The following is an 8,323-nucleotide window of genomic DNA, read 5'->3' on the forward strand; positions in this document are numbered from 1 at the left end:
TGATTCTGGCATATCGTAGTGCCTTAAAACATTCACTATTATATTTTATTAGCATCACTGTCATCTTTGTTTTATAGATGACTCAGTTGAAGCCCAGATAGGTGACATAATCTGTTCAAAGTCACCCAATCAGAAACTGGCTGAGCTGAGACTTGAACCCAGGTCTCTCTGACTGCTGCAGTCTAGTCTTTTTGCCGCACAACTTTTCTTCCTTCAGGCTGATCCCCCACTGATTCAGGAATCCTTCTCTTTTTCCATTCAGTCCCTGTGTACATTTCCAAATGTAGCCATAACCTCTTGGGTAGGATTAGAATACAGCTGCCAATAACTGTAAAGGGGTCCTGACCTTTCACCAGCCTTTTCACAAAACCACCTTCCCCTTCTCTCTTGCAGCCTCTATCTTTCTTCACACCCTGCTTTCCAGACTTACGTTTTGTTCTCACCGATAAAGAAATGCTGGGTGTGCATTAAGGCCACACTGTTTTTACTGCCCCCAGCGAGACTGAGGCTGACATGATTGGTCCTGACTTGCTCACCAGCCTGCATCTTGCCCTCAAGCCAAGACCTGTGCCCAGCATGTTCCACCTTAGTTTTTCCTTTCTCCCTAAACTCCTCCCGCCCAATGTCTTCCCCCCCATGTTTGCTGTGATGAAGCTGGGCTGCTGCAGAGGAGCAGGAACGGGTGCCTTGGGGTGAACTGACTCCACAGGTCACAACCACCAGCCTGGCTCCGCTGTCAGCCAGGCCAGCCACTGTAGGGCAGCGGACACTGCAGGGTTCTGAATTCCCTCTGGATTATTCATGAATGCACACCACCCCCTCTGACAGTCACAGGTAAATCCCAGATCGAATTTTTCTCTTCCCCTGAAAAGAACCCTATCAATATCCCTGGGGTCAGGCAGACTCACCATCTAGCCTTTCTTACCTGGGCTGGGGGGTACTTGGAGGCCACTTGGAATTTGCCGGCTTGGATTAGGTTTCCTCCTACTCATTGAGCCCTGGTGAATGAGATCCAGGAGTTAAGGGGTGCTCAGAATTATCTAATGATTTGGGGTAACTGTAAGGTGGTTTCTGTACTTTTTCAACCTATCCTATTGCTGTCCAGCCCTCCCAGCACCCAGCCCCTGGTCCTCCAATCTTTCCTGCACACTTATGCCACACTTGTCTTCCTTAAAGCCTTTGCACACATCACCCTATGTCTAATGCCTTGTGGCTCTGTATTGCTTACAAGTTTACCCCAGTCACTGATGTATCCCAATTATATCAGGTATGCCTCTAGTAATTTATGCATTAAGACAGTGAAAACAGCCATATTTGGAAATAATTAAATTATTAAAATTAATTAGAACAGATTGAGGGTTATCTCTATTGTCTCCTGTGCAGGTAATTGCATTTTGATACGATCTCTTGTCACGTGTTTTAATATGCCATGACAACACAGGGCCTAGTCACGCGATTCTAGAAAAAGGACTAAGACTCTATTTCCTCAATTGCAAAATGAAGATAACAATTTATCCATTGAATAAATATTTATTAAGCTTCTACTATGTTCGAGGCACTGCAGCTTACGTCCTCGTGCATAATTGTGTCAGGTAGAGTGAGCAAAACATCTCTGGGCTCATGGAGCTCACCTTCTAGTGTGTTCTGGTGTAGATTCAATGAGATAATGATGGGTGACATTTGTTGAAGTCTCAGAACCCAGCCTAGCAGGTGGGAAAACCCCGATGGACATTCCACATGCTTAATCCTTAAATAACCTCAGGAAGTTGCCGCTGCAGGGATCCCTAGTCTGTGAACAGGCCTAACTGAAGAATAATGGTCCAGGTAATTGCCCAAATTTAACACCTAACAAGTGACAGGATCTGAATCCAGGCAACCACTATTCTTTGCTGCATCTGCATTTGAACTTGAAACACTTAGTACGACACCTGGCACGTTGTAAGTATTTAGTCAAAGCTATTATTTCAGTCCCATTTTCATCAGAATTTTCAAACTCAGGGAAGTGTTTATAACTCATGTAATCTGTTACTTACATTCTTTTGCATAATTGTGCCAATTATAAACCGTGGTAGTGCTTGTAAGTGCCTCATGATACTATTTGTTTACTTTCATGCAAAATACTGTTTGCTTTCCATCAAACTCTGAATATATGATGAGAATGTATTATACACATGAGTGTTTTCTGCTACATTCGCAGTGGTAGGGAAGGAAAAAAAAAAAAAACACAGCTGCTCCAAATCAAATCTCAAAGAGGAACCTGCCTCTCAAGGTTACAGTTAGGAAGTGTGTTGAAGTGGAAAAGGCATGCATGGGCTTTGGTATTGGATAAATCGGTGTTCAAATTTCCAACTCTGCAGCTGGTTAGCTGTGTGTGTTTTTGTAAATAGCTTTCCTTCTCTGAGCCTTCCTTTTCCTGTTCTGCAAAATGAGAAGTTTACCTCAGGTATCACTCTGGTCCTTTCCAGCCCTCAAGTGTGTGATTCGAGGTATAGGTACAGAGTCTCATAAAGCTTTCCCTTTAATCCAATTTTCCTGAGACAAATTGCTAAAGAAAGACTATTAGGCCAGAGGCAAAGAACATTCAGTGACAACAGCTCTGAATTCCATTACTAATAGAAAACCAATAATGAACATTGAACTTTTTTCAGGTGCCCTAAAAATAATTGGTCATGGATTTTCTTTCAAAATGCAAGAGTTTAACCTCACACTTTGCATTTACATGTTGCAAGTTACCTGCAAGTGCAGGAGTGTCCTGTGGTGATAATTCATTTCTAAAGGCTTATTCCAGATCCAGCAAACTGAGATGAGCATTCCAGAACAAACAGAAGTGAAAGATGGTTTATTTGACGGTAGCATTGATGTTCAAATTTACGATGGAGCTTTGAGACTTTCTTTCTTTGAGTCATGGATAAATAAATGGATCTTTTCAAATAGAAAGACATAGGTATCTTTTTTAAAAAGACATACTTTTGAGGAGGGAAAGATACCTTAGCAATTATTTGGCTCCAACCTTTTCATTTTACAGATGATGAAATTCAGCTTCAGTAAACCTATAGGTTAAAAAGAGATGATAATAGTACCTAAGGTAATGTTTAGAAACAACTTAGCACAGGGGCACCTGGGTGGCTCAGTCAGTTAAGCGTCCGACTTTAGCTCGGGTATGATCTCACGGTTTGTGGGTTTGAGCCCCGAGTTGGGCTCTGTGCTGACAGCTTGAAGCCTGGAGGCTGCTTTGAGTTTTGTGTCTCCGTGTCTCTTTGCCCCTCCCCCACTTGCACTCTGTCTCTCTCAAAAATGAATATAAAAAATAAATAAAAGCCACTTAACACAGTACATGACATGAAATCTCTGTTCAGCCTATGATAGCACCTATTTACTATAATTTTGCTTAATATTGTATACTTACCTAAATCTACACAGGTAGTCTTGGCATAGTCAAATTAGAAGTTAGGGCTCCTCAAACCAGACAAGTGTGCTTCTAAAAATATCATTCACTCAATAAATATGTATTGAGTGTCTACTAAATTGCATGCACTTTTAGAATACTGGGCCTACAGCAGTAAAAAAGAAAAAAAAAGGCACCCCCTCCCAATCCCCTCCCCAAAAGTCCTGGCTTCACAGAGCTTAAATTCTAACAGGGAAACAGACAATAAACAACATAAATAAGCAAATATATCTAGGGTATAAGATGAGGCAAGATAAAGGACAGAAGATGTTTGGGGAGGGAGGGAGGGAAGGAGGGATACGGCTTTGAATAGGATGGCCAAGAAAGGCAGGAGGTAAAGGAGCGAGCTGTGTGGATTTCTGGGGAGAGGCACTGCAAGCAAAGGGAACACGAAGCATGCGTGTCCTGAGGCAAGAGTGGGCTGCTCCCATGAAGACTGTCAAGGAAACCAGTGCAGCTGGAACAGGGTGAGGGGCAGTGTGGTGACAGGTAAGTATGATCAATGCCCAGGACTTTGCAGACCATCACCAAGATTTAGGCTTTTATTCCTAGAGATCTGGGGAGCTATGGAAGGGTTTGAGTAGAAGAGTTGCTGAAGGAGACAGACTTGAAGAAACTGCTTCTGAACCAGAATATGTGAGGGTGACAAACCATATATAAAAGACTATGAGACGGAGACTATATGTGTCCTGCAAAGCCTGAAATATTTACTAACTGACCCTTTCCAGGATAAGTTATCTTAAAGATCAAGATCAGGTCTCACATGGGGGCAGGGGGCAGAGCGGGGGGGGGGGGGGGGGAGGGGAGGGAAGGAGGGAGGGAGGACAAAGGAAAGAAGGAAGAGTCTGTATTGGTTATCCATGGTTGTATAACAAATTACCCCAAAACCTAAGGGCTTAAAGGTACACATTTATTAGTTCACAGTCTCTATGGATCAGAAATCCAACCACAGTTTATCTGAGTGTCCATTATGGACTGAACATTTGTGTCCCCTCACAAAATTCATATGTTGAAACCCTACACTCAGGTATGATGGCATTAGGAGGTGAGTGAGGCCTTTGGGAGGTGATTAGGTCAAGATGAAGACATGAGGGCAAGGCCTCGGGTTCTTTCCAGCTGTTGGCAGGAAGAATCAGTTCTTTGCCACTTGGGCCTTTCCATCAGGCCACTCACAATTTAGCAGCTGGTTTCCATTTCCTTGGACCAAGAGAGAGAGTGAGAGAGAACACCCAAGACACAATCCACAGTCTTTTGTAACCAAATCTTGGAGTGACATGCCATTGCTCCTGCCATATACTATCATTAAAAGCAAGTCAATCATCCAGCCCACAGTAAAAGGGATAGAATTACACTGAGCAGGCATCCCAGGAGGTGGAAGTCACTGGGTGGCCTTCTTAGAGGTTAGACCTACAAGTTCAGGAAATAGAATCAGCTTTCACAAAAAGAGGGGAAGTGACAGCCAAAAATTATAGGAACTACAAAATCAGTCCCTCCTGATTTCTGCAAATGATCAATTTGGAGAGAAGGCTATACCCATATCCAGCGGTAACAGTCAGGCCCCTTTTTAGGGACCACAGAGCCCACAGATGGGAGAATTCCAGAGCACACAACCAATTCCACATCACAGGAAGCCTGTCAGCTGAATCTGACAAGGAAACTGTGGTACAGGCAGAATAAGGGCCCCCAAACCCTACGTATCTGCAGAACCTATGAAAGTGTTACCTGACGTGGCAAAGGAGACTTTGAAGATGTGACTGCATTCAGCCTTTTGAAATGGGGCAATTATCTTGGATTATCCAGGTGGACCCAATGGAATCACAAGGGTCCTCATAAGTGAGAGGGAGGCAGGAGGGTCAGAGAAGACATGGTGACAGAAGCAGATGTTGAAGTGTTATAATCACTGGCTTTGATGATGGAGGGGAGCCAAGAACAAAGGAATATAGGTAATCTCTGGAAGCTGGAAAAGGCAAGAACATGGATTTTCAACAAGACCCTCCAGAAGGTTGGTAGTCTTGCTGTCACCTTGAATTTAACTCAGTGAGAACTAGGTTGGACTTCTGATCTTCAGAACTATAAGATAATATATTTTGTTGTCTTAAGCACTTAAGTATGTGGTAATTTGCTACAGTAGTCATCAGAAGCAAATACTGTAGCCTAGTTATTTTCTAGTTTTTCTTGATTTTTACTGGCAGTTTTTCTAATTATAAATAATCACCATCTTATTTTTAATCTTTAGCAATAGATTATTACACAAGTAATACCCAAATACACATAATAATGAAAACATATATAAAAAGTGAAAACATAACACATACAGATGAAGTTCCTTATGATCACATTCTCCAGCCTGTCCTTCCCCCAAGTAACCACTGTTGTCATCTTGGGGTATATTCTTCCAGACCAATTTATCTGCTTCTTCATTCATAGATAAAATACAAAGCCATTCAATAATTATCTCTTTCAGCAAATATTTATTGTGTCATTACTATGTGCTAAGTAGTATTGTAGGTGCTGGAGATATATCACAAATCTCTGCCTTCCTAGAACTTATATAGATAAAATATACACACTGGATGAGGCAGATGGGACTCAGGAGGTGATATGACCTGCTAGGTTTGCACTGTCCATCAGGGTAGCCACTAAACGAATGTGGCTGTTGAGCACTTACACCGTGCTAGTCTTAAGTGAGATGTGTTGTAAGTGTAAATATACATTGGATTTCAAAAACTCAGTACAAAAAAACAGAGTGTTCAATATCTCATTAACATTTTTTATATGGATTACATGTTACAATGATGATATTAGGGGTATCTAATGGGTTATAGAAGTATTTTTTACAATGAATTTTATGTGTTTCTTTTGACTTTTTATCAACATGACTGCTAGAACATTCAAACTTACATATATGGCTTGTATTATGTTTCCACATTCCACTGATCATTAGTTAGTGCCCAGAAATTAGAGGCATTAGCAGGTGGGGATCCCATTCTTCACTTTGACTGGGCCCATCCAAGGGAAATTCCTTATCAGGACTAGACTCATCCTCAAATGTAGTCTCCCCTCCTCTGCCTACAAGGCCCCCTTCAAGAGTCCCAGTGTTCAAGGCTTTGACCCACAAATGTCCAGGGCTTCTCACTATGATAGAGTCTCAGTCACCTTCTCCCCAAACCCAAACAATCTTCAAGTTTTCAGGGGCCATGTACAATGCCTACATTCACAACTCCTCATCCTGCTCTTTGACAATTCCATGAAGTGGAGCCTATGGACCGGGATTTCTGTGCCCCTTAAAACAGCATAAAATTACCATTCTTAGAAATTCACAGAAAACATTTGCAAAGGTCATTTTTTTTTTTTTTGCAACAACCTAGTGAAACAGGTAGAGAATGAAAAAAGAAAAAAAGGAGGCATTTAAAAAATAACATTTTCTTAAGGCTTTGGCACTTGCCAGTGCATTTCAGATCGGATCTGGTAGCAGACTATTGATGGAATGATTTTAAGACTCACATATTGATTTTTTCATGGTATCCTGCAAAAGCATCATGACTTCTTAGCACTGGGATACCTGCACAGGTATGTGAACCTCTAATACGAACACTCAGCCTCCTGGTTTTGGTCCTGATGCAAATCCACCCCAGTGACACTCTCGGGTTGTGGAGTTTTGCTACCACCATTAACCATTACTATGATTTTGAACAAGGTCTCTGGGCTTTCTCCTAGGTTTCTATATTTTAAAAAATAAAGATACTCTAAACCATAACCCTCCAGTGTGGAGACTATACGTACAGGTAATTATATGGGCTTCATTTAAGAAAGGAATAGCAGAACAAGCATAGGATGGAAGATAAGAAACAGCTGTTCCCTTTATATTCTCAGTTCCTTTCACCGTGTAAGCATCTTGCCTTGCTGAGTATTGTTCTAACCAAGATATATACTTTTCATACATTCCTATCTTCTTTATTACATACTACTGTAGATTACAAAATGCATTCTACATTTGTACACACATATACATACATCCATATGCAGGGTTGTACACAGAAAAATCATGTGCCTTATTCTACATCAATTATTTAAAGACTTTTTCAAGAATACTTTGACCACATGAAAGTTTACCTTATGTGCTAACTTTAGCACCTAGTTTGACATAAATGCAATGCCACTAAACTAGTCCCCAGTATTCCCCAAGCCTAACACAGGCATAGGCACAGAGCAAGAAACTGCATGATGAATGTCTTCTGGACAACAAAATCTTCAGGCCACCCGTGCCCTCTGGCCTCATGTGCCCATCACAACTTTGTTGGGTGCCTTTCAGGCACATCTGAGAAAACTACTTCCATTTTAGTATCTTCTAGGACCTCTGAATTCTGGGACAAGTAATAAAATTCATCAAAAACAGGGCCAAAGAGAACCAAAACAATGAATGTTCTTGATATACTGGAAAATGAATTGATCCCCTATCTCTAGAGGAAAAACACATGATGTTTTCCATCTGGCAAGACTGTGGAAGAATAATGTTGTGGAAACAAGAGTCTATTCACTGGAGCCATTGTGCCACAGTCCAGCAGCTAGGAGTGGGGAGTTTACATCACCCCACCCACTTACAAACACTCAAATGTGGAGTTCTGTTTATTGGTAAAAGTGTTTTCAAACTCTCTCATCTTCGCCCCCATGAGTAATTTTTGTCTAATATATGACTACTTGTCACTATGTTATCTCAAAGTGGGAAGACTCCTCAGAGGTCCTATGGCCCTCAGGTCACACAGCCTCTAATGAAGAGCTAGCCACTGGGTCCAGGTTGGGGTGCTTTGGGCTTCATGTAACATCATGCTCTGACTCAGGCCTAAATGTTAGGGGAACTTGTCTCCTATAGCCAGAAAC

The sequence above is a fragment of the Panthera uncia genome, chromosome D1 (genome assembly GCF_023721935.1).
Source record: "Panthera uncia isolate 11264 chromosome D1, Puncia_PCG_1.0, whole genome shotgun sequence".
Taxonomy (NCBI): Eukaryota; Metazoa; Chordata; class Mammalia; order Carnivora; family Felidae; genus Panthera; species Panthera uncia.